A 26,785-nucleotide genomic window follows, 5' to 3' on the forward strand; every position below is an offset into this window, starting at 1 on the left:
GGAACTAAGGCAAGATCCCACGGAGGAGCACAGGGTCCTGGAATGAACAAATGCTGCTATATGTGTCCTCTGGACATTTTACTTCTCAGTTTACATATTTTTTCCCTGAATGGTCTCAAACACTCCTATTACTTTATTTACCGTCTGTATGCTGACAGCTTTCCAATCTCTGTGTTTAGCCCAGCTTTCTCTCCTGAACCACAAACTCAAATAACCCAGTTTCTACTCTGTGAGCAGAAGTTAAACGCAGTATTGGTGAAGCCACAGGAATCCTTTTAGGGAATGTAAATGTGTATAATCTTGGAGGTTAATTTGACCATACTACCTTATCTAAAATTATGCATCATACTTGGACCTAACTTTCCACTTGTAAGTATCTATTCTATAAAATAATCCATTTATATGACACAGCTAAAGTAATCAAACTTGGGGTGAGGAAGGGATAAATTACTACTGTATATAAAATAGATAAATGACAAGGTCCTACTGTATAGTGCAGGGAACTATATTCAATATCCTGTAATAAACCATAATTGAAAAGAATATGAAAAAGAATACATATATTCTTCTTATATATATGTCTGAATCACTATGCTGTATACCAGAAACTAATACAACCTTGTAAATCAACTATACTTCAATTAAAAAGATAAAAAGATAAACTTAAGAAAGTAGAAAATAAAATGGTGGTTTCCAAGGGATGGGGGAGGGGGAGGGTTTGCTCAACAGGTATAAAGTTGCACTTATACAAGAGGAATAAGTTCTAGAGATTTGCTACACAGGGCTTCCCTGCTGGCTCAGCAGTAAAGAATCTGCCTGCCAATGCAGGAGGCAATGTGTTTGATCCCTGGGTTGGGAAGATCCCCTGGAGAAGGAAATGGCAACTCACTCCAGTATTCTTGTCTAGGAAATCCCAAGGACAGTGGAGCCTGGTGGGCTACAGTCCATGGGGTCACAAAGTGTCAGACACAGTTGAGCAATGAAGCACAGGACAGTTTTTCTCACACCCATTCTTCTGCCCTTGTAGTTGGAAGGCAACCATAGATGCAGTATCAATGAATGGACTTGACTGTGTTCTAATAAAACTTTATTTACAAAAGAAAAAAACAGGAGATGGAGTGAAGTTTACCTGAAGGCTGAAGATTGCTGACCTCTGATCTAAGGGCTTACTTTCAACCCCCAGACAGGGCAGGCCGAAGTGCCTGACAGTTAATGCTACCAGGCACAACCATCATCCAACGCTCAAGACAGTTCAGAGGATAAATACTCCAGGTTCCCTGCTGTTTGGAGGGGAAACAACTTTGAGGCTCCTATTAGAACTGAGTCTGAGTCACCTACGGCAGCAACTTGCCCATTAACGCAACCTCAATTGGCCTTCCCCCTTCCTGCCTCCTTCCTCACTCCCCGAGGAGACTTTCTGAGATCATCTCCTTAATGAACCACTTGAACTCAAATGTTCGTCCCAGAATTTGTTTCTGCGGGAAACCCAGCCCAAGACGGTGGATAAAAGAAGTGGTCCTAGGAAGCAGCCCCTCAGGATGGCTCCCTCTCCACCCATATTTCAGCAAGGACTCTGTTTCTGATGTTAAGGAGATGTGGTCAAAACCATCCACCTGGGGGAGGATCACATTTACTAAGATTCTCGTGTATGCTTTGTCTGGATAGAATAATAGGTGGCAGGGGGTGTACGTGGTTATGCAATAGCTCTGGTGCTTGAAAAAATGTGGGCACAGTAGTAATTATAAGGATTACAGAGTTGAGTGTTTACTGCCATAGAAGCTCTATGGGAAGAAAATAACAGAATCAGGTCAACTAATTATCAACTTAGGGCATGGGGAGAATGCCAGAAATTACCCATGATAATATTTAAAAAGACTTTCATCTCCTGCAGGCAGACTGTGCTGAGAATCAGACCCAAGACATCGTAAGAGTGGGAGAATTATGAAGAGGTTGAATGCACAACCCAGTATGTCTCCTGTGCTGATTATTGAGAACTTTGAGCCACAGGAGTCTTCTGAACTCCATGGGTCAACAGAAGTGGCTTTCTCCTCTTGCTAGAGATGGACCTTATTACCTGGAGATCAGCAAAGGGAACTCAAGAGGAGCATCGCCTTAGAAGAGAGTGAGCTTGTCCTTCTCAAAATCTGCCTCTGTTTTCTCTCATTATTTCAAGACCAATAAAAAGGGTCACAATTCAGCATACCTCGGGTAGGGAAGTGCCAATTCTGCTGTGAGAAGAAAGCTGATTGTTTTCTAAAAGAGCTGCAGGGTATGTCTTATGTGGGCTGGAATGATTTGAGAGAACATAGCTGAGCACCAGAGGGTGTTGGACCAAAGAATTTTGTTTTTGTTGTTTAGTCCCTAAGGTGTGCCCTGACTCTTTTGTGACCCCATAGACTGTAGTCACCAGGCTTCTCTGTCCATGGGATTTCCTAGGCAAGAGTACTGGAATGGGTTGCCATTTCCTTCTCCAGGGGATCTTCCCAGCCCAGGGATAGAACCTATACCTCCTGCACTGGCTGGTGGATTCTTCACTGCTGAGCCCCTAGGACCAAAGAAGCTGATATTTAAAGTTGAGAGTACAAAGATTATTGGCATTAGTGTACTCTCCACAGACTGTAGACTTAACATTCTGGTGAGGATGCCTGGAACTGGGCAAAAAAATATTGTTGGTGGTTTCTTGAAACTTTGAGACAATGATGTTTTACAGAAAAATGAACCAGGGAGATTGGAATTGCTTTGGCAGTTTTAAGGAAGCTATCAATAGGCTCTAGGCATGCATTCTAGAATGGATCTTAAGGGAAGACCCCGAAAACTCCTCAGTTGACTGTGTTCCCTGGGAAGGTCCAAAGAAGAGGACTCTCAGTAAAGAAATAAGGAATGTGCTAGGGTAGGGACCGCCAACTTTGGTTAGAAGCTCAATGGTAGCTTCCTCCACAGCCCAGGGTTGGTAGTCGGAGACGCTGCAGTAGTACTAGGCTCCCCAGTATCCGTGGAAATGATGGGATTTCTGCATAAGGGATGCAAGGTGGTGGCTGGTAAGCATCAGAGGCATGGTGGATTTAATGATCATAATGGACCACAATGCTGGAGTAGCAACTAGGAGGCCTCAAACTGCAGGGCTCTGTGGCAGAGGCTAATAGACTGTGCTATTATTAGGTGAAGCTTGTTGGGGATCCAACAAGGGTATTCCCTGGCTTGTATAACCAAACTGGACCAGGGGCAGATGATCAGAAGGCTGAAGCTGGCTGCCTAGGGAAATGTAATAATCCCTCATCCACTTCCAGTTCTGAGCCAGTTCTCACATCCAGAATCCTGTGACTAAGAGAGAGAGAGACTAGATCCTCTTTCAGAAAAATCCTACAAAGACTCAGAAAGAATATATAGTACTATCTGTCCCAGTCCTTCTGAGGGATCAACACTGCAGAAAGGGAAGGACCCACATATCTCAAGAGGTCTTCAACCAAGGGTTTGAGCTGATGCTAATGTTAGAGAAACCAAATCACCATTATGATGACCTCGTTAGGAGAGGGTGAGTGACACTAGGTGACAGATGGACTCTCAGCCCAAGTCCATTTCATAAATGCCCATTGAGTCTGCCAACCCACACTGTGATAATTTTCATAGGCTCTGAGTGCTTAATTGGGTTGGATATCCTTAGCAGCTGGAATAACCCCCACATTGGTTCCTGACCTGCAGAGTGAATGCTATTACAGTAGAAAGGGCCAAGTGGAAGCTCTGAAACTGCTCACCATTCCAGCCCAGATGGTAAATTAGAAGCAGTAACTCATCCCAGCTGAGGTGGCAGAAACTAGGACTGCACTAGGAGAAAGTTTGCAGAGGTGGTTGTCCCTGTTGTTGGTGGCGGTTGTTTCATTGCTAAGTCGTGTCCGACTCTTTGCAACCCCATGGACTGTAGCCCACCAGGCTCCTCTGTTTATGGGATTTCCCAGGCAAGAATAGTGGAGCAGGTTGCCATTTCCTTCTCCCGGCGTTCTTCGTGACCCAGGGATCAAATCTGAGTCTCCTGCTTGGCAGGCAGATTCTTTACTGATGAGCCACCAGGGAAGGCTTCGGTTGTCCCCATATTTCCCTTTAATTCACTGATATGGCTTCTGCAAAAGCCAGATGGATCATAAAGGAGGAAGATAAACCAATGTAAACACAATTCACTAAACAGTAGATGCAACTACAGCTGCTTTGTTAGGTAGTCCCAGTATCTTTATTGAAACAGATCTATACAAATGGAGGGAGGCTCTTGGAGTGTAGCTTTTGCATTATATCGTCAAGAGATTGGTTCAACATGTTGATGTGGACAGAGATTAGAGAGTTGAAACAATAAACCTGGCACAGATGGTCTTAAAACCAGGGAAGGGGAAATCCTCTCCTGGGGAGTGGGGTGTGTGTCTGTGTATAGAGCTTAGAGTGGTACACCAGGTGATTAAAGAGCTAAGGGTGTACTCAGATTCCTTGGTAGTGGCAAATGTCCAAGTGGACATAAAAAGACTAGTTTTAAAACACTGGTAATAAACACTTGTGCTATGGCTTAGTTGCTCAGTCGTGTCTGACTCTTGCAACCCCAAGGACTGTAGCTGGCCAGGTTCCTTTGTCCATGGGATTCTCCAGGCAAGAATACTGGAATGGGTTGCCATTTCCTTCTCCAGGGGATCTTCCTGAGCCAGGAATTGAACCCAGGTCTCCAGCCTTGCAGGCAGACTCTTTACAGACTGAGCTATGAATAAACACTTAAGAATTACCTTTTCTGAAAAACACCATTCACTATTAATGGATACATTTAAGAAGAAAGGCACATCACTTGCATCTTAAAATGTATCAAATCTTAACAAAAAAACATAAAACAAGATTCAAATATTTGAAAAGAACCATGATAATAAGAAGAAGGTGTGTGAGCGTGTGCTCAGTCCTGTCCAAATTTGCAACCCCAAGGATGATGCCCTCCAGGATTCTCTGTCCATGGGATTTCCCAGGCAAGAATACTGGAATGGGTTGCCATTTCCTCCTGCAGGGGAATAATAACAACTAGCACTAATATATAGCATTTATATGACAGATATAAGAGTAAATGCTTTACTCATTGTGGTTTGGATGGGAATACTTCATGTCACCTGATGTCCATTTTCCCTAAATTAATCTTTAAATTTACTGCAATCTAATCAGGATCCCCACAGGCACTTCTACTACTTTAAATTTTCATGTGGCAGAATAAATTCCCAAGAAGAGACAATAAACAAACAAAAGAAGCTTAGTGAGGAGAGTTGTTTTAACAGTCACTGTAATCAAATCAACATTGGTTTGTATAGAAACATACAAGCAAAGAAGTGAAAGAGAACTGAGAATGAAGTGTGTGTGTATAGTATACATATTATATACATAATACATTTTTATATATAAATATATAATATATATTAACATATATAGTAATGCATGCAGGAGGCTTCCAGATAGCTCAGTTGGTAAAGAATCCGCCTGCAGTGCAGAAGACCCTGGTTGAATTTCTGGGTTGGGAAGATCCCCTGGAGAAGGGAAAGGCTACGCACTCCAGTATTCTGACCTGGAGAATTTCAGGGACTGTGTAGACCATGGGAGTCAGACACAACTGAGCAACTTTCACTTTCAGTAATAAATGCAGTATTTTAATTTACTGGGGGAAAATATTGGTTTATTTTATCAGTATGCTTCATGAAGTTTGAGCACAGAGAAGTAGGATGGGAAATACCTAGACAGGTTCACCCCAAGAAGGGAGCTCTTACAATGGCTTGTTTATCCAATAGAGAGAGGGAGCAAGGAGAGAACGACCACGAAGGCATGAAGAACTTTAACACAGTGACCATTCCCACTAATATTTGTGGACCAAAAAGTATCTCCAGGGATTGTTCAACTAGATTAGGGACTCTATCACCTGTGTGGAAGGAGAGACCTGAGGGAGCAAGAGGAGAAAAGCCACTAAGAGGGTTGTCAGAAGGGCAAGCATGAAGCAGGTGCTGAAGTCTGGCTTCCCCATGAGAAGAGGAGGAAGGCTTGGCAGAGTGGCAAAGCCTTCCCCTCCACTTCAACCTGCACTGTTTTTCTTCCTTTAACACAGTGGCTCAGACACATGCAAAGTATTAGAACCAATCAATGAATACCAATCAATGAATTCAATGAAGTTGGCAGGATACGAACTCAACGTACAAAAATCAGTGGCATATAAGTTCTCCAAGAAGCAAATTAAAAAAAGAATCTCATTTCCAATAGCATCAGAAAGGATAAAAGGCTTCAGTTCAGTTCAGTTTGGTTGCTCAGTTGTGTCCGACTCTTTGTGACCTCATGGACTGCAGCACACCAGGCTTCCCTGTCCATCACCAACTCCCAGAGCTTGCTCACACTCATGTCCATTGAGTCAGTGATGCCATCCAAATATCTCATCTTCTGCCATCCCCTTCTCCTCCTGTCTTCAATCTTTCCCAGCATCAGGGTCTTTTCCAATGAGTTAGTTCTTTGCATCAGGTGGCCAAAGTATTGGAGTTTCAGCTTCAGCATCAGTCCTTCAAGTGAATATTCAGGACTGATTTCCTTGAGGATTGACTGGTTTGCTAGACTTAACCAAGGAGGCAAAAGACGTGTACCATAAAAACTACATCACACCAACACAAGGAATTACAGAAGACACAGGCATTGTGTGTTCATGCAGTGGAAGGCTCACTATGGTTAAAACTTTGAGCCTGAGCATCACCTGGGTGGATAATATCAGAGGTTAGAGTGTGATGTTACACAACTTATGTTAATCAACTTTCATTTCACTACTGGAACAATTCATGCTGGTTTCCCTGCAGGAGTCTCTCCCTTTCTCTCCTCCTTCGTTACTCTCTTTGGTGTGTTATGGTTCCCATTTCCCTGCTACACCATCCCTGCTTTTGTTTATTTCCCCTTCTGTCTCATAATCTTTATTTACTTAAGGCATCCATGTGTGCATGTGTGCACATGTGGGCTCAGTTGTTTCCGACTCTTTGTGACCCCGTGAACTGGACTCCATGGAAGGCACAATCTTTACCACTGGTGCCTCCTGGGAAGCCCAAGGCATCCATGACTGATCTTTTTTTTTTTTTTTTAACTTTTCCATAGAAAGGGAAAGGATGGAGTTCAAATGATGTGAGAGGCGCAGGGGTGGGAAGACTTGGGGAGTGAGAGGAAGAAGAGGAATATTGCTTCCTGGCATGCACAGGCAGCCAGAGGAGGTATGGCTCTGGATAGGTGAAATTATGTACCAAATCCATATCCTAGATAACTGCTTTCTTATGCCTGAGAACTGGCTTGCCCAGGGAGGGGCAGTCTTTTCCTCAGAAAGAAAGGTTATTTAAGATGTCAAAACATCATAATATACAGAAAACAAAAACATAATTAATATACCATGAGGCTAGAGAGAGTGGATGGAGCTGGGATTCAGGCTCAGGTCTTCTCACACTAACTTCTTGATCCTATAAGGTTGCCTATGTCAGCGTCAGGATAGGTTCACAGACAGTTCTCTGAAGCTAACTTTGGCTGAGACTGAGAAATTGCCCAGGTGGGCCTGAAGGACAGGAAGTCAGACTTGGCCAGTAATGAGGACTGCTACCATGGGCAGATGAACAACTACAGGATGTTTGTGCTTGTCCATTCAAGAAAATCTCCAAAATGGCTGAACTGGAAGGTAAGAACTACCCAGAACCCGTGTCCATTGGGAACTCTCTTTCCCTAGTATCTGAGGTTTCCTATGGATTACATGGGGAAGATCCAGGGTTAGAGGAACCCCTGAGGGTCCCCAGGGAGAGAACCATGCAGGCATGGCTTGTGCAAGAAATCTTTAGCAGCTTCAGATGAGCCAAATCTGACATGAGTGGGGAGATGGGGAAGGCAAATTAAGCCAGCTTGTGAAGACTTCCAAAGGGTGGGTTACTGGTATCTTCCTCTTTTCTGTTCTGACTATAATGAGGATAGAAAGTAGGTAGTTGTATAGATGAAAAGAATCAGAACTTGCTGCCAACCCCTTCACAGTTAAAGGACCCATGAAATTGTCCTAGTTAGAGAAAGATTGAACTGAATTTCAAGGGGGTCATTAGCAGATGCTGTCTGGTATGAGCGGCAGATAAGGAAGGGCCTTTAAGTTTCCTTTTGTGATTTTAGACTCAAGTAGAGAAGTCCAAACAGACAGATAACATTAATTTAAAGGTGCACACATTCATACACACACACATACACCTCACACACACATACACCTCACACTTATATGCACTGAGACCACCATTCTTACCAACCCAGTTTCTACAGTACCATAGAGGGCCAATCAAGGTTGCTGCTGCTGCTGCTAAGTCACGTCAGTCATGTCCGACTCTGTGCGACCCCATAGACGGCAGCCAACCAGGCTCCCCCGTCCCTGGGATTCTCCAGGCAAGAACACTGGAGTGGGTTGCCATTTCCTTCTCCAGTGCATGAAAGTGAAAAGTGAAAGTGAAGCCGCTCATTTAGCCCACATTGTTTGGACTAGCTGACACAGGCAGCTTGAGAATAACATGTGTTTCTGTCCATCTTCTCTTTTTTGTTATTTTCTGTTATATATTTCTTTTTGACACTTCTCACTTTGTGTAGATAGCATCTAGTTGTTCTGTGCTCTATTCGTTTGCTCATTCATTTATTCTAAACACCAACTGAGTTTCCTTTCCTGTTCCAGGACTCATGTTAGAACTGAAAAGACAAGATGTAGTGTTCTTCCATGACTGGGATGCAGCGTTTGGGTCCAGAAATACTCTACTTTCTGCCATGCAGGCATGATTCTAATTGGTAGATGCTGTGTTGTCATGTGGAGTGATTTTACTTTGAACAGGATTGAAAACTGATGACTGAACAATTTTTTAATCATAAAAGCACCACACACACACACACACACACACACACACACACCTGCTTTTTCCATCACCAAACTCAGACATCCTGCCAAACATTGATGAGGATGGCCATTCTATTTTGAAATTATGAAAAACACTTATAATTAAATAAACTTGATTTATAGAAATACTTTTTCTAATGGCAGGATTAACTTTCATGGTTTGGCTTTTCTTCCTTTCATTTTGGCATCATATTATGCTTTGGGGCTCTGAAGTGACAGAAGAGCTAGGATATCGATGGCTGATATTTAAGAAGCACTTTATTTTCTGCCAGGCACTGCTCTAAACACTTCTGGTGCATTGCTTCATCTAGTCCTTACTGTTGTACAGTATAAACCTGGTGGCTATACACTGTATTACCTCTGTTTAATGGATGAGGAAACTGAGGCACAGAGGGCTTAACTTGCTTGAGGCCACACAACTAGTAATTGCACAGAGCTGAGCGTCCAACACGTGCTGCTTAGCTCTGAGAGTCCACTGCTTGGCTACACCACGTCACAGAGTGAAAGGCAACACCTAGGAAATGAAAAATAGAAAGATTGAAGGGTAAAATAGCCCCCAGGCGGGCAAAACTTAAAAAAATCTCAACCTCACATGGACAGAAAACTGAAATTAGACTAATTTGACAAATAGGGCTAAAACTTAGTGGGAACTTTTTTTGTTCATCAAAAGAAAATGCCTCCCTCCCCACCCTACGCATGCTTACTGCAACTACATACAGTACACAAACCTGTATATAATATTTCTATGTGTATAAGTCTTTTACAATGATAAAATTTAGAAATTAAGAACAAAACATAGAATTAATCTCAAATTACTAACATAAATGTCATGGGCTAGGGGATGCCTTGGGCTTCCCTGGTAGTTCAGCTGGTAAAAAATCTGCCTTCAATCCAGGAGACCCCAGTTCGATTCCTGGGTTGGGAAGATCCCTTGGAGAAGGGATAGGCTACCCACTCCAGTATTCTTGGGCTTCTCTGGTGGCTCAGAGTGTAAAGAATCCATTTGCAACATGGGAGACTTGGGTTCGATCCCTGGATTGGGAAGATTCCCTGGAGGAGGGAATGGCAACACACTCTAGTATTCTTGCCTGGAAAATCCCATGGACAGAGGAGCCTGACAGGCTACAGCCCATGGAGTTGCAAAGAGTAGAACAAAACCGAGCAACTAAGCACAGCACAGGAGACACCTTGCTGAAACTACATTCCTGCGTCAAGTGTGACAATGGTCCCAAGAGCCACCGAAAGGGCCCTTTGAACACATACATCTGAACAACCGTGTGCTTTGGGACCGCTCGGTCCTTCTACCTATCCCTCTCCTAAGGCTTTGGCAAAACCTTCCTTCACACAAGAGAGCCAGGGCACTATGTGGCCTCACTTGCTGGGAGGCCTCCATTCTGTATGGAAGTAAACCATTGTTCTTTCCTTAGTAACCTACAGGATGAAAGAAACACTACTTATGGGGGCACTGAAATGGCATTGTTCCTAAAAATAGGGACAATGTAACAAAATGAGCTTTTCTCAGGTTCCCATTGGGGTTCATTTTATTGTTTGGCACAGAGTTTTAGCAAACTTAGTTATCTGGTTTCTCAATCTATAGCAAAATGGAAGCAGCAAATTAAAAGAAGAGAGAGAGAGATCTCCACAGGCAAGAAGAGTGAAAACAGTAAAAAAAAAAAAAAAAAAAAGAAAAGAAAAGAAAATGCCAGCTGAAGGCTAGAAAAAACAATATCAATCATGGGGCCACTTAGCATCAGCTCAAATTGGCCCAACTACAACCAGTCCCCTTATAGAACAATACAATAACTGATGCACCCAGTGATGACTCTGAGTCATAAAGGAAGGCTTAAATGGTTCCCTTCACTCTACATAAGATGTCAGAAAATGTGAAATGCAGTTGTCAAAGATGTTCAATGAAAATGATTGAAGTAAGAAAAGGTTTCCACATCTGAAGGGCAAGCTTCCTAAACAGGCCCATTCAAAACAGACTAGCTCCTGAGACATCATAATTGTGGAGAATTGTTAGAATTATAATATTTCATCTGCACATGTTCTCTTGTGTTAGAATATAAGGAACTTGAGAGTGGGGACTGGGGGGTATATTTCTGGCTTCCGTGATACCTAAAATAGCCTGGCTTTCACAGTGGCAACCACATGTTGTCATCGTCATAATTACACTCAAGTGTCCTCAGAACAAGCCTGCAGACTGGTCCTGTGCTTACCCCTAATCTGTGCCTCTATGAGCTCCCTCCTGGCTAGGCAGGACTACACTTCCCAGAATTCCCTTCACAGTGTTTCCTGTTGGGATGGGTCACAGGGTTTGAGGGCAGAAGTGAAGGAGGGTCTGCCATTTTGTTCTAGCACTTGGCCTGGGGGAGCCTGAGGGTCTTGTGGCTGCTGTGCCTTCCCCTGGACCTTCTGCTGGTTCTGCCATTTCCTGGGGTCAGCGTGTGTTTAGCCATGTGATGAAGGGGGACAACTTCTCCTGCCGGACAGCCACTTCATTGAAGTTGGAGGCAGCTTAAATGGATATGGGTTCAAGCTGGTTCTGGCGGATTCCTGTTCATGTCCAAGTCTTCCAACTCATCTCTGTTCTTCTCTACGTGCATCCGTCTGCCTACTCTGCATATCTCAAGTAACAGCATCGGAAAGGAAGGCAAGGGCTTTGCAGAAATGGTTTACCCAAGTACCATGACTGAATAACATCAGATCCTTGGTATAAAGGTGGATAGATAGAACTCCTTGTGTTTCTGCCTCTTTTGAGTCTTAACTGACCAATAGTCCTCGTTTTATAGATGAGGAATGTGAGGCTCAGGGAGCATCAGTAACTTGTGTGGGGCCACAAAGCAAGGGAAGGGGGAGAGGCAGTCTTAGAATTTAATCTGACCCAGTGCTTCTGTTCTTACTCATTAAGCTATAGGGTCTTTCTGATAAAAATTCACTAAATATACAAATCCAAAGAAATAAAACTTCAGAAGTGGTGGGAGCTTCCAAGTCAGGAAGTTTTTTCATTTTCTTGAGCGCTTACTTGGTGCCCAGAGAGCCCAGTCCTGGCACTCTAGAATCTAGTTTATGAACTATCACCATGGGCCCTTTCAGTCTCATCTATGATTAAATAGCCACCAGTCAAATCTAGCTAGAGCTGTAAGCATGGCTTTCTCCTCCTTTGGAAACACTTTTAGAAGCATTCTCACAGATACAACTGTCTAGTAGAATGTGAAGGCAAAGATAAACATGCATACATTAGTGTCAGAAAGGGCTCTGGGGCAGTGATTTTATTTTCCATTCAATGTGGTTCAGTTAGTGAAATACATGACTAGTCATTTCTACTTAAAATAACAATAGAGAAGATTAATCCAGACATGCCAGTATCTTCTGAATAGAAGCATACAATTTGCATACACCAGTGTTGCTAAACTCTAAAAAACAACTTGACATTTACTTAGGATTTCTCAGTGGAGATGTACCTCCCTTATCCTACTATAAGAACTTCTAATGTCAAGGTAAATGCTCTAATCTGGCTGGCAGAATATCTCAGGTCTTGTCCTGGATGTACCATTAATAGCTGTGTAAACCTAGGTAAACAAATTCCCTTTGCTGGTTCTTGATTGGCACGTTATGAAAGGAGGGTCTCTAAATTACATCCATGGGCCTTTATGATTCTTTGCAACATCTTCCAAGTTGGCTGATCATTAGCATTTGCCATCTAGGTGTAGCACAATCAAATGAGATCTTAAAGTTTTACATATGCTCCTTCCAGGAAGTATGTAAAAATCAAATAAAAACTATTTGGCCATGTGTAAATCTGATCCCAATGTGATAAGAGTACTAATTCTTTGTATGGACCTGACTCTTTTAAAGACTGCTCCCCGACCAGGAGATCTTGCAAAATCTTTTTTTTTTAACTGAGTAAAATCTGATCTGATTAGTTCTTGAACCTCAAGGAAGGCCCAGGAAGGGCAAGATATAAAAGAGATGTCTGGGGACTTCCCAGGTGGTCCAGTGGTTTGGACCCTGTGCTTCCAGTGTAGCAGGTATGGGTTCCATCCCTGGTCAGGGAACTGAAATCTCACATGCCACGTGAATCAGTCAAAAAAAGAAAGAATTTGCCTTGACTACTGAATTTTTTGGCTCCGCTAACATTTTACGCCCAGGGCCAGTGCCTCACTTGCCTTTTCTGAGTCTCAGGTCTCCATATCTTCCTAATCGCTTTTCTCAGTCCTTTTCCACTTCCATTGGTGACCCTGAAGTCAACCTAGCTCTTTCCATCTCTCTCTCTCTGCCCCCCACCATGTCTCTTCATCTTCAAATACACCAAGTTCTCCTTGAAAGTTGTTCAATTCTGTTACCTCTTTCAGCCTTTCCCAGTCTAGGTAATGACTATGTTTCAGGAACAGAACACAGAGCAAATCATGTTATGATTCTCATACCTATGAGAGCACCCACTGCAAGATGATTTCCAAGCCCCAGCAGATAACCTGCTTGTCTCAAGCAGTATTTGTAAAGCTATTTTTATGGTCCCTTGGAGAAATAACTCTGTCCTATAAAAGACCATGATGCTGGGAAAGATTGAAGGCAGGAGGAGAAGGGGATGACAGAGGACAAGATGGTTGGATGACATCACTGACTCAATGAACATGAGTTTGAGCAAGCTCCGGGAGATGGTGAAGGACAGGGAAGCCTGGAGTGCTGCAGTCCATAGGGTCACAGAGAGGTGGACACAACTGAGTGACTGAATAGCAGAAAATTCATCAAACAAATGATCTGGAAGTAATTTAGAGACCCTATGATTCTTACTGTGCTTCCCTGGTGGTGCAGAGGTTAAAGCGTCTGCCTGCAACGTGGGAGACCTGGGTTTGATCCCTGGGTCGGGAAGATCCCCTGGAGAAGGAAATGGCAACCCACTCCAGTATTCTTGCCTGGAGAATCCCATGGACAGAGGAGCTTGGTGGGCTAGAGTCCACAGGTCGCAAAGAGTCAGACACGACTGAGCGGCTTCACTTTCATGATTCTTACTGAATTTCCAATATTCCATCTGGAAATTTGAAATGAATAGTCCCTTGTGAAGCCAGGAAATCTGAGTGACAACTTCCTGTTCTGAGTTACAATGCTTTCAATTCTGTGCTCCAATTAAATCCATGTGATAAACTTCACACTGAAACAAAGCAGAGATCTGCGTCTTCGCCCCCAACCCCCATGTCCTCCGTCTGCCTTTGCCTGTGGAAAACTTTAGTCAAAGAATAAACTTAATCAGAGAAATGAGAGCATACAAAAACAAAGGAAAACAGTAAAAGGAGACCAAATAATAATAATATAGTCCTTAAGCAAAGTCGAAGACCTTTATTTAGTTCCTTCTCAAGAACTATAGATAAGATTCTGAGCCATAACCTGTGAGCTATCTTATAGATATTAAAACCTCAGGTGGGAGAAGTTAAGCACTGATGACCAAACTGTACCCATAATATGAGCTGCTACAATTCTGAGACATGGCTTCAGAGAAATGGGGACAAATGGACCCTGGAACTAAAGATTAACTGTACCTAAAACGATCAAGATGATGCTGGGCAGCCCACCGATGACCAATTTGAAGATGGCTGTCAGAGCTGACTGTGCTGTTCCTGCATGCAATCTCCCCCCAATCCCTACTAGTCACTGGCATCTGAAATAAACCAAACATTCCTTTCCACCAGCCTGGCCTGTTTATTAGCTTTTGAGCAGTGAGCGGCTGGACCCTACCACATTCTTTCAATAACAATATCATCCAAACTTATCTTTTTTTTAATGCTCTTTCTTTCTGAACATACAACACTTACAATCTCAGTGCTCAATGGAAAATGAAAACACCTGTGTTAAAGCAAGTTCAGCTCAAGAAACTTGCCAGAAAGCTAGCGGAAACCCAAGGATCCTGCAGTTACCATAGTCATTGAATGAAGAAATTGACTTAGAGGAAGGTAGAGTCATGAAGACCTGGGAAGGATTCAGTGAGAGAGGAGATGTGGTAGAAATATTTAACATTCACATGGTTGGGGTCCTGGCCAGAACCTGAGAGAGAGGATCCCCAGGGAAGTCTCTAGAAGGCTTGGCTACTTAAAGGACTGTGATTCCATAAGTAGGGCAGACTCACAAAGGATGAGATGGCTCTTCCCATCACACACAATGTCAGTGGCTGCTGACGAACCAGCATCAGGTTCAAGAGGAAACAAAAATCACCACACTATTGGCCATTATTGTAGCAGAAAAAATGACACCCAAGGAGTTTGAAAGGCCAGGAGGCAAAAAACAATGTCTGCAACAGGTGAAAACTGACATCATTTTATTAGGTTTTATGGATGTAGAACCCTTATTCCTGATGGAATATAAACCCACAGGGTTTGTACATATTTATGTACGTTATTCTGATTGCAGTAGTTGCTCCATAGGTGTATGAAAGAGTCTGTCACTGAGTTGTGTCTGACTCTTGGCAACCCCATGGACTGTAGCCTCTGCTCCTCTGTCCATGGAATTCTCCAGACAAGAATACTGGAGTGGGTAGGCATTCTCTTCTTCAGTGGATCTTCCTGACCCAGTGATCAAACCCAGGTCTCCTGCACTGCAGGTGAATTCTTTATAGCTGTGCCGCTTCAGAAGCCCATTGTGTATACATACATCAAAATTTGTCAAATTGTACACTACATGTGCCATTTTTCATGTAACAAATATACCTCAATAAAGCCACACACATGCATGCAAAAAAAAAAAAACCAGATTGGATCCAAAAAAATGTAACTTTTGTTGATCAGAGGTAGCTTCTGAGCATACCCCTCAATTCTAGGGAAAGGAAGAACAAAATTAGCACCCAGTCTCATCTCAGTCTTTCCTCCAAAACCATTAGACAGGATTTTTCTTAAATGAAAGAAATTTGTTTGTCTCTTTGACATTTGGATGAAATACTGAAAATAAAGTACACCTAGCAGACAGTGATTGACATATTCAGTTCTCTGTTTCTGTCAGTAAATAAAACAGGCACCTCACTACAGAGTGTGATTTATAGCAAGGAGAACATGAGAAAGTATGTTGTCTTCTTAGTCAAGTTAAAGGCCTCTTCCAATTATCAGAAAACAGAGCCCATTTCTGAAGAGTCGGGGACAGGAAGCAGTGGTTGCAAACACCATGTCCCCAGGAGGAGTGGAAGGCAACGTGCTGGGAGCTGTGGCTGTCCCATGGTTTTACAAACCAGAAGGACCATCACGGACAAGACACACAGCACAGACAAGGGAGCAGAAGGGAACTGCAGTTCCCATATTCCATCAAAACTGAGAAGCCAAACAGGTCACCGTGCTTTTTCTTAAAGCAAAGATAAAGTACCTTAAGTTTGAAAAATGTTGTTTTTATCCATGTGTAAGTATCCTCGCTCAATTAGTTCATTTACAAGCACTTCCTGAACTGTCTGTTGGATGTCAAGAACACAGACGGGCTAATAGAGATAAGTAGAACACATCCTCGACAACTTAGAACTTACATGCTCACTGGGGAGACAGAGGAATGAGCAATTAAAAGACAAGAGTCACATATAAGGCACAATAGGAGCAATGACTCTAGTTGGAGAAACCTAAATGTGCTTGGCATGAAAGATGACCTTTGATCACTGACTCATGGATGAGTGAGAAAGAATCAAGGAGACATATTGATATACTCCCAGCTCATGAAAGAGCACTGGGTTGACATATGGAGGCTTATGTGTGAACTATGTGTTGATATGATAGTCACTCAGTAGTTTCTGACTCTTTGGGACCCCATGGACTGTAGCCTACCAGTCTGCTCTGTTCTTGGAATTCTCCAGGCAAGAATACTGGAATGGATAGCCGTTCCTTCCTCCAGGGGATCTTCCCGACCCAGGAATTGAACTCAAGTCTCCTGCATTGCAGGCAGATTCTTTACTGTCTGAGTCACCAGAGGCATGTGTTATGTGTGGGTAAATGCAAAACAAATGAAATGTGATGAACGATAGGGAGTTCTTTTGTTCTGTTTGTCAAGTATAACACAAATGGTAAGCGAGAGGTTTCTTCTTGATGTGGAGGGTACCAGGATCTGGAGGTGCAATGGAGAATTTCAAGGGCAACCACCTGGGTAGACCAGGGCATGGAGTGACACCAAACGATGGGCTGGAGACTGCAACAAATGCCCCATCACCCCCAAAGAACAATATGGTTCATCCAGACATAGTGGACCAGAAATGGGATAATTTGACAACCAAGGGCCCAGCTCAGCAGCTTTATCCAGAAAAGACACTGCTCATGCATGAAACTGCCCTTCTGGTACTGCCTGTAACTGTAGTTCTCAAGTCCTCAGGCTACCCCTCAAGCTTATGACCTCAATATCAGATGATTTCAGAAGAATCTACTCATCTGGCTTGGTGAACAAATTCTAGATTCAGATAGACACTTTATTGTTCAAAGATGAAAAAAAAAAAGAAACAAAATAATATGGGACCTATGAAAAGATCCTAAACACAGATGGATAGGATAATACTTACAAAGCAATAGAAGGACATTTAAAAAAAAGATTTACTGCAGGAAACAGACATAAATTTTAGACATTTGTCTTGTATTGTCAACAATGTTAAAACAAAAGACAACACAGTGAGATCAAAAGGCAGCTGCCAAGAGGGAGTTATAAAAAGGCAACCGATGAGATAAGCAGAGAATGTTACTTTTAAATAAGTGAAAAGGGATTTTTTTTTAATGCATAGAAAATAAAAGAATCAACGGTACAAAAAAAAAACATATTAGCAATGTGGAGGACAATTTTGAGGAACTCAGAATCAAGAGGAAAAGGAAAAACAAAAATCATAAAAGGGACAATGCCACAAACAGCAGAAAAGAGAGATCCAAAATACAGTTTAATGGTATATTCAATGGAAGAAATAAGACAAACAGAGCAGAAGCAAATACCAATGATTAAATAAAAGAAAAATCTCCTTTCACCAAAGACCTAAGCTGCAGAGCAAAGTCTTCAATGGACATTAACGTTCCCACCAGATACTGGTGCATCCGGAACTTAAGGGAAAATAAGATAGATTTAACAGGTGATCTGCCTTTCTACTTTCTAAAAACAGGTTAACTTCAAAATTATCCATTGAGACTTTAATACCAATGGTAATTGGCCAAGTTATGGAGGCAAAGGGGTGAGATCGAAATACTCTACCCGTTTTAGTTAAATCCTTCGTATTACAAGAGACAGAAGCCCTGCAGAAGAGGAAGAATTATGCTTACTCCCTAGTATTTCTCCCACAGACCCTCCCAGGACTCTCCTCAACTTGGTGATGTAGATGAGAAGATTTGTGGTGTCTAAGGTGTGAAAGAGTTGACCCCATTAATCAAGTCCTCCTTCTTGAAGTATTTTTATAACTTGGCTTCTGGGAGCTGTTACTCTGCTGATGTTCCTCTGTTTTCACTGGCTATTTCTAAATCTTCTCTACTGCTTCCCTCTTTCCTTTTTAACCTGTAACCTTTGAAGTTCCCTAAGGCTAAGTCCTTGGACCATCTTTCTTCTCCCTCATCACTTATTCCCACTCCCCAGTGATCCCATCCAATCCTGTGATTTTAGACATTATTTATAATCTGACAGTCCCCTGGTGCATATCTGTAGCTTCAATACCTCCATTAGTTATCCAGTTGCTATCTTACTGAAGCCTGATATGTTTAAACCTGCATGCTTGATTTCCTGCCATCCCCATCCATTTTCCCTCCACTGGCCTCCCTACTTCGGTTCACGGTAACACCATTCATCCGGTTTTACTGACACCAAGAGCATCCACATCACCTCAGTGTGGTCTGTGAGCAACCACTGTCAGCTCTACCTTCAATGTGGTCTGTGAGCAAACACCGTCAGCTCTACCTTCAGTGTGGTTTGTGAACAGCCACCATTAACTCTACCTTCAATGTTTGTCTTGAATCCACTCACTTCTCTAGAGCCTTCCACCAGTACCATTCTGTCCAGTGGATAATACTTACAAAGCAATAGAAGGACATTTTTAAAAAGATTTACTGCAGGAAACAGATATAAATTTTAGACTTCTTGGGGTTCTGGACAGTCATCATCCACCTGAGAAGGTGCGCCAGTTGTACACCCAGAAAACCGAGCAGCAGGGATGGGAGAGGCGATAAATCGCAGCGACCATGCTCGCCAAACACCTGAGCTACTCAGACCTGGGAAGGGCACAAAACACAGGCCCAACCAAGTCCGCGCCTCTGAGAACTACCTGAGTGCCTGAACCTGAGCAGCTTAGGCCTGGGAGGTGCATGCAGCCCAGGGCCGGCCTCAGACGGTTCCTGGCGGAGCAACCTAGAGCCTGAGCTGTGTGCTCCGCGAGAGGGGGCAGGCTCAGTGTTGGCTGAGACACTGCAAGCACACGCCGATGTTATTTGTTTGCAGCGTCCCTCCCTCCCCACAGCATGACTGAACAAGTGAGCCTAAAAAAAGTGTCCACCACCGCCCCCCTTGTGTCAGGGTGGAAATCAGACACTGAAGAGACCAGCAAACAGAAGAAGCTAAAACAGAGGGAACCACCTTGGAAGTGACAGGTGCAATAGATTAAAACTCTGTCGTTAGTACCAACTACATAGGAAGGGGCCTAAAGATATTGAGAAATATAAGCTGGACCAAGGAACTATCCGAAAATGAACTGACACCACACTGCCCACAACAACACCAGAGAAAATCCTAGATATATCTTTGCTATTTTTACGATCATTCTTTTTTTTTCTTTCTTTCTTTTTTCTTCTTTTTGTTTGACTTTTTAAAATTTTTAAGTCCTCTATTACTCCTTTAATTCTCATTTTTATAACCTACTATTACTTTTCAAAAAAAGACCCTATTTTTAAAGCAAACTTCATATATATATACATATATTTAAATAATTTTTGTGACTTTGTTTTTTTCTTTTCTTCTTTGTCTTTTCTTTAATATTGTATTTTTGAAAATCCAACCTCTACTCTAGATTTTTAATCTTTGGTTTTTGGTAGTTATTATCAATTTTGTACCTTTAAAAACCCAATCTTCAGTACCCATTTTTACTTGGGAGCGAGATTATTGGCTTGACTGCTCTCTCCTCCTTTGGACTCTCCTTTTTCTCCACCAGGTCGCCTCTGTCTCTTCCCTCCCCCTTCTCTTCTCTACCCAATTCTGTGAATCTCTCTGTGTTCTAGACAGTGGAGAACACTTAGGGAACTGATTACTGGCTGGATCTGTCTCTCTCCTTTTCATTTCCCCCTTTTATCCTCCTAGCCACCTCTGTCTCCTTCCTCCCTCTTCTCTTCTCTGTATAACTCTGTGAACATCTCTGAGCAGTCCAGACTGTGGAGCACACATAAGGAAGTGATTACTGGCTAGCTTGCTCTCTCCTCTTTTGATTCCACCTCATCTCATTCGGGTCACCTCTAACTCCCTCCTCTCTCTTCTCTTCTCCATGTAACTCTGTGAACCTCTCTGGGTGTCCCTCACTGTGGAGAAACTTTTCATCTTTAACCTAGATGTTTTATCAATGGTGTTGTATAGAAGGAGAAGTCTTGAGGCTACTGTAAAAATAAGAAGCCAGGAAAACCAGAAGCAGGAGGCTTAAGTCCAAATCCTGAGAACATCAGAGAACTCCTGACTCCAGGGAACATTAATCAATAGGAGCTCATCAAATGCCTCCATACCTACACTGAAACCAAGCACCACCCAAGGGCCAACAAGTTCCAGAGCAAGACATACCATGCAAATTCTCCAGCAACACAGGAACACAGCCCTGAGCTTCAATATACAGGCTGCCCAAAGTTACCCCAAAACCACTGACATCTCATAACTCACTACTGGCCAATTCATTGCACTCCAGAGAGAAGAAATCCACCCACCAGAACACCGAAACAAGCTTCCCTAACCAAGAAACCTTGACAAGCCACTGATACAACCCCACCCACAGTGAGGAAACTCCACAATAAAGAGAACTCCACAAACTGCCAGAATACAGAAAGGCCACCCCAAACACAGCAATATAAACAAGATGAAGAGACAGAGGAATACCCAACATGTAAAGGAACAGGATAAATACCCACCAAACCAAACCAAACAGGAAGAGATAGGGAATCTACCTGATAAAGAATTCCAAATAATGATAGTGAAAATGATCCAAAATCTTGAAATCAAAATGGAATCACAGATAAATAGCCTGGAGACAAGGATTGAGAAGATGCAAGAAAGGTTTAACAAGGACCTAGAAGAAATAAAAAAGAGTCAATATATAATGAATAATGCAATAAATGAGATCAAAAACACCCTGGAGGCAACAAATAGTAGAATAAAGGAGGCAGAAGATAGGATTAGTGAAGTAGAAGATAGAATGGTAGAAATAAATGAATCAGAGAGGAAAAAAGAAAAACAAATTAAAAGAAATGAGGACAATCTCAGAGACCTCCAGGACAGTATGAAACGCTCCAATATTCGAATCATAGGAGTCCCAGAAGAAGAAGACAAAAAGACAGACCATGAAAAAATACTTGAGGAGATAATAGTTGAAAAATTCCCTAAAATGGGGAAAGAAATAATCACCCAAGTCCAAGAAACCCAGAGAGTCCCAAACAGTATAAACCCAAGGCAAAACACCCCAAGACACATATTAATCAAATTAACAAAGATCAAACACAAAGAACAAATATTAAAAGCAGCAAGGGAAAAACAACAAATAACACACAAGGGGATTCCCATAAGGATAACAGCTGATCTTTCAATAGAAACTCTTCAGGCCAGGAGGGAATGGCAAGACATACTTAAAGTGAGGAAAGAAAATAACCTACAGCTCAGATTACTGTACTCAGCAAGGATCTCATTCAAATATGAAGGAGAAATCAAAAGCTTTACAGACAAGCAAAAGCTGAGAGAATTCAGCACCACCAAACCAGCTCTTCAACAAATGCTAAAGGATACTCTCTAGACAGGAAACACAAAAAGGGTGTATAAACCCAAACCCCAAACAATAAAGTAAATGGTAACGGGATCATACTTATCAATAATTACCTTAAACGTAAATGGGTTGAATGCCCCAACCAAAAGACAAAGACTGGCTGAATGGATACAAAAACAAGACCCCTGTATATGTTGTCTACAAAAGACCCACCTCAAAACAAGGGACACATACAGACTGAAAGTGAAGGTCTGGAAAAAGATATTCCACGCAAATAGAGACCAAAAGAAAGCAGGAGTAGCAATACTCATATCAGATAAAATAGACTTTAAAACAAAGGCTGTGAAAAGAGACAAAGACACTACATAACGATCAAAGGATCAATCCAAGAAGAAGATATAACAATTATAAATATATATGCACCCAACATAGGAGCACTGCAATATGTAAGACAAATGCTAATAAGTAAGAAAGGGGAAATTAACAATAATGCAATAATAGTGGGAGACTTAATACCCCACTCACACCTATGGATAGATCACCTAAACAGAAAATTAACAAAGAAACACAAACTTTAAATGATACAATAAACCAGTTAGACCTAATCGATATCTATAGGACATTTCACCCCAAAACAATGAATTTCACCTTTTTCTCAAGTGCACACGGAACCTTCTCCAGGATACATCACATCCTGGGCCAAAAATCTAGCCTTGGTAAATTAAAAAAAAAGAAATAATTCCAAGCATCTTTTCTGACCATAATGCAGTAAGATTAGATCTCAATTACAGAAGAAAAACTATTAAAAACTGCAACATATGGAGGCTAAACAACACACTTCTAAATAACCAACAAATCGCAGAAGAAATCAAAAAAGAAATCAAAATATGCATAGAAACAAATGAAAATGAAAACACAACAACCCAAAACCTGTGGGACACTGTAAAAGCAGTGCTAAGGGGAAAGTTCATAGCAATACAGGCACACCTCAAGAAACAAGAAAAAAGTCAAATAAATAACCCAACTCTACACCTAAAGCAACTAGAAAAGGAAAAAATGGAGAACCCCAGGGTTAGTAGAAGGAAAGAAATCTTAAAAATTAGGGCAGAAATAAATGCAAAAAAAGAGAGAGAGAGACCATAGCAAAATCAACAAAGCAAAAAGTAGGTTCTTTGAAAGGATAAATAAAATTGACAAACCATTAGCCAGACTCATCAAGAAACAAAGGAAGAAAAATCAAACCAATAAAATTAGAAATGAAAATGGAGAGATCACAACAGACAACATAGAAATACAAAGGATCATAAGAGACTACTATCAGCAGTTATATGCCAATAAAATGGACAACGTGGAAGAAATGGACAAATTCTTAGAAAAGTACAACTTTCCGAAACTGAACCAGGAAGAAATAGAAAATCTTAACAGACCCATCACAAGCATGGAAAAGGAAACTGTAAACAGAAATCTTCCAGCAAACAAAAGCCCAGGTCCAGACGGCTTCACAGCTGAATTCTACAAAAAGTTTAGAGAAGAGCTAACACATATCCTACTCAAACTCTTCCAGAAAATTGCAGACGAAGATAAACTTCCAAACTCATTCTATGAGGCCACCATCACCCTAATACCAAAACCTGACAAAGATGTCACAAAAAAAGAAAACTACAGGCCAAAATTCTCCAGCTAGGCTTCAGCAATATGTGAACCGTGAACTTTCTGATGTTCAAGCTGGTTTTAGAAAAGGCAGATGAACCAGAGATCAAATTGCCAACATCTGCTGGATCATGGAAAAAGCAAGAGAGTTCCAGAAAAACATCTATTTCTGCTTTATTGACTATGCCAAAGCCTTTGACTGTGTGGATCACAATAAACTGTGGAAAATTCTGAAAGAGATGGGAATACCACACCACTGACCTGCCTCTTGAGAAATCTGTATGCAGGTCAGGAAGGAGCAGTTAGAACTGGACATGGAACAACAGACTGGTTCCAGATAGGAAAAGGAGTACGTCAAGGCTGTATATTGTCACTCTGCTTATTTAACTTATTTGCAGAGTACATCATGAGAAATGCTGAACTGGAAGAAACACAAGCTGGAATCAAGATTGCCGGGAGAAATATCAATAACCTCAGATATGCAGATGATACCACCCTTATGGCAGAAAGTGAAGAGGAACAAAAAAGCCTCTTGATGAAAGTGAAAGTGGAGAATGAAAAAGTTGGCTTAAAGCTCAACATTCAGAAAACGAAGATCATGGCATCCGGTCCCATCACTCCATGGGAAATAGATGGGGAAACAGTGGAAACAGTGTCAGACTTTATTTTTGGGGGCTCCAAAATCACTGCAGATGGTGATTGCAGCCATGAAATTAAAAGATGCTTACTCCTTGGAAGAAAAGTTATGACCAACCTAGATAGCATATTCAAAAGCAGAGACATTACTTTGCGACTAAAGTCCGTCTAGTCAAGGCTATGGTTTTTCCAGTGATTATGTATGGATGTGAGAATTGGAGTGTGAAGAAGGCTGAGCACTGAAGAATTGATGTTTTTGAACTGTGGTGTTGGAGAAGACTCTTGAGAGTCCCTTGGACTGCAAGGAGATCCAACCAGTCCATTCTGAAGGAGATCAACCCTGGGATTTCTTTGGAAGGAATGATGCTAAAGCTGAAACTCCAGTACTTTGGCCGCCTCATGAGAAGAGTTGACTCATTGGAAAAGACTTTGATGCTGGGAGGGATTGGGGGCAGGAGGAGAAGGGGACAACAGAGGACGAGATGGCTGGATGGCATCACTGACTTCATGGACATGAGTCTGAGTGAACTCCGGGAGTTGGTAATGAACAGGGAGGCCTGGCGTGCTGTGATTCATGGGGCCGCAAAGAGTCGGACATGACTGAGTGACTGAACTGAACTGAACGGAACTGAACAGGCCAATATCACTGATGAACACAGATGCAAAAATCCTTAACAAATTTCTAGCAATCAGAATCCAACAACACATTAAAAAAATCATACACCATGACCAAGTGGGCTTTATCCCAGGGATGCAAGGATTCTTCAATATCCACAAATCAATCAATATAATACACCACATTAACAAATTGAAAAATAAAAGCCATATGATTATCTCAATCGATGCACAGAAAGCCTTTGACAAAATTCAACATCCATTTATGATAAAAAACTCTCCAGAAAGCAGGAATAGAAGGAACATACCTCAACATAATAAAAGCTATATATGACAAACCCACAGCAAACATTATCCTCAATGGTGAAAAATTGAAAGCATTTCCCCTAAAGTCAGGAACAAGATAAAGGTGCCCACTTTCACCACTACTATTCAACATAGTTCTGGAAGTTTTGGCCACAGCAATCAGAGCAGAAAAAGAAATAAAAGGAATCCAAATTGGAAAAGAAGTAAAACTCTCACTGTTTGCAGATGTCATGATCCTCTACATAGAAAACCCTAAAGACTCTACCAGAAAATTACTAGAGCTAATCAACGAATATAGTAAAGTTGCAGGATATAAAATCAACACACAGAAATCCCTTGCATTCCTATACACTAATAATGAGAAAGTAGAAAAAGAAATTAAGGAAACAGTTCCATTCACCATTGCAATGAAAAGAATAAAATACTTAGGAATATATCTACCTAAAGAAACTAAAGACCTATATATGGAAAACTATAAAACACTGGTGAAAGAAATCAAAAAGGACACTAATAGATGGAGAAATATACCATGTTCATGGATCAGAAGAATCAATATAGTAAACATGAGCATACTACTCAAAGCAATCTATAGATTCAATGCAATCCCTATCAAGCTACCAGCGGTATTTTTCACAGAGCTAAAACAAATAATTTCACAGTTTGTATGGAAATACAAAAAACCTCAAATAGCCAAAGCAATCTTGAGAAAGAAGAATGGAACTGGAGGAATCAATCTGCCAGACTTCAGGCTCTACTACAAAGCCACAGTCATCAAGACACTATGGTACTGGCACAAAGACAGAAATATAGATCAATGGAACAAAATAGAAAGCCCAGAGATAAATCCACACACCTATGGACACCTTCTCTTCGACAAAGGAGGCAAGAATATACAATGGGTTAAAGACAATCTCTTTAACAAGTGGTGCTGGGAAAACTGGTCAACCACTTGTAAAAGAATGAAACTAGATCACTTTCTAACACCATACACAAAAATAAACTCAAAATGGATTAAAGATCTAAATGTAAGACCAGAAACTATAATACTCCTAGAGGAGAACATAGGCAAAACACTCTCCAACATAAATCACAGCAGGATTCTCTATGACCCACCTCCCAGAATACTGGAAATAAAAGCAAAAATAAACAAATGGGACCTAATTAAACTTAAAAGCTTCTGCACAACAAAGGAAACTATAAGCAAGGTGAAAAGACAGCCTTCAGAATGGGAGAAAATAATAGCAAATGAAGCAACTGACAAACAACTAATCTCAAAAATATACAAGCAACTCCTGCAGCTCAATTCCAGAAAAATAAACGACCCAATCAAAAAAATGGGCCAAAGAACTAAATACACATTTCTCCAAAGAAGACATACAGATGGCTAACAAACACATGAAAAGATGCTCAACATCACTCATTATCAGAGAAATGCAAATCAAAACCACAATGAGGTACCATTTCACACCAGTCAGAATGGCTGCAATCCAAAAGTCTACAAGCAATAAATGCTGGAGAGGGTGTGGAGAAAAGGGAACCCTCTTACACTATTGGAGCAATGCAAACTATACTATAGTACAGCCACTATAGAGAACAGTGTGGAGATTCCTTAAAAAACTGGAAATAGAACTGCTTTTTGACCCAGCAATCCCACTGCTGGGCATACACACTGAGGAAACCAGAATTGAAAGAGACACATGTACCCCAATGTTCATTGCAGCACTGTTTATAATAGCCAGGAC

This window comes from Oryx dammah, unplaced genomic scaffold (assembly GCF_014754425.2).
Source record: "Oryx dammah isolate SB20612 unplaced genomic scaffold, SCBI_Odam_1.1 HiC_scaffold_8, whole genome shotgun sequence".
Taxonomy (NCBI): Eukaryota; Metazoa; Chordata; class Mammalia; order Artiodactyla; family Bovidae; genus Oryx; species Oryx dammah.